This window comes from Cynara cardunculus (assembly GCF_001531365.2).
Source record: "Cynara cardunculus var. scolymus isolate 2C chromosome LG 10, CcrdV1, whole genome shotgun sequence".
NCBI classification, from domain to species: domain Eukaryota; kingdom Viridiplantae; phylum Streptophyta; class Magnoliopsida; order Asterales; family Asteraceae; genus Cynara; species Cynara cardunculus.
In genome coordinates, this window is record NC_037537.1 from 22,280,969 (window position 1) to 22,282,420 (window position 1,452).

Consider the following 1,452-nt stretch of genomic DNA (forward strand, 5'->3'; position numbering starts at 1 on the left):
ATCCCACATCGGTGAGGCTAGGGAGTCTTCTCTTCCTTATAAGGAAGTGGGAGTCTTCTCCTACCAGTGACGCGTTTTAGAAAACAAAACCGTGAGGGGTTGTTGCCGTGCGGGGAAACCCCGGGGCAGCCCAGAGCGGACAATATCACGTGGGCGGCTCCCTAGTGCAGTTACCGGTCCAACACTTGTTTATTTTACCCTTACAAGGGTATTCTAGTAAATTGAATTCATTTGTAACCCCCAAACAATTAATGGGGAGTTACAAACAATCAAATCCTAAAAAAATATGCATTCATATTATTAATTTTTTTTTACTATTGATCTTTCATGTTCATTCTTGTATGAATTCCTAAATCGCATAAGAAACACGGTAGTAACGATTTTCGGTATTGATCAATTTGAACACAAATGAATCGTGAACACAATTTGAACACAAATGAACAACCGTGAACACAATTTGAACACAAATGAACCGTGAACACAATTTGAACACAAATGAACATCCGTGAACACAATTCGAACACAAATGAACCGTGAACACAATTTGAACAAATTAACAAATGAACACAAATTAACAGATGCTACCTTAATTTTGTGGGACGTCTATGTATGTGAATATATGGGCCAAAATTGTACATATCGTGTTCATATCATGTTCATGATTCATTTGTGTTCAAATTGTGTTCACGGTTGTTCATTTTTGTTCAAATTGTGTTCACGGTTTATTTGTGTTCAAATTGATCAATACTGAAAATTATTATTACCGTGTTTCTTATGCGATTTAGGAATTCATACAAGAATGAACATGGAAGATCAATAGTAAATAAAAATAATAATAAAATGAATGCATATTTTTTGGGAGTTGATTGTTTGTAACTCCCCATTAATTGTTTAGGGATTACAAATGAATTCAATTTACTAGAATACCCTTGATAAGTGTATTTTTCTTCCCAAAATGCCCCTTTCATCATTGTTCACTAGGCCTCATTAAAATTCAAACTTTAAAATTTAATTTTTTTTATTGATTAATCTTAACCGTTCATTATAGATTTGAATGGCCAAGATTAGTTAATAAGGTTAACACAAAAATGATGGTTAACATTTGATCTTGGCCTTATATATATATGGTTGGGTTCACGTGAGACCAGACTGTTTTCGTGAAACCCGTGAGACCACATTTTTACACTTGAAACTTCACAGCAAAAACACTGTGAAAGTTTAAAAAAGTCGAATGTTCACAACAAAAACACTGTGAAGGTTACCTTCACATCATTTTTTTTGTGAAGTTTCAAGTATAAAAAGCTGGTCTCACGGGTCTCACGAAAACATGCTGGTCTCATGTGATCCAAAGTCTATATATATATATATAGAGAGCCTATTCAAGGGAGAACTGAGTTGTTTGTGGTAACTGTGAGAACCAATATTAACCACAAATCAATAGATAAATTAGGA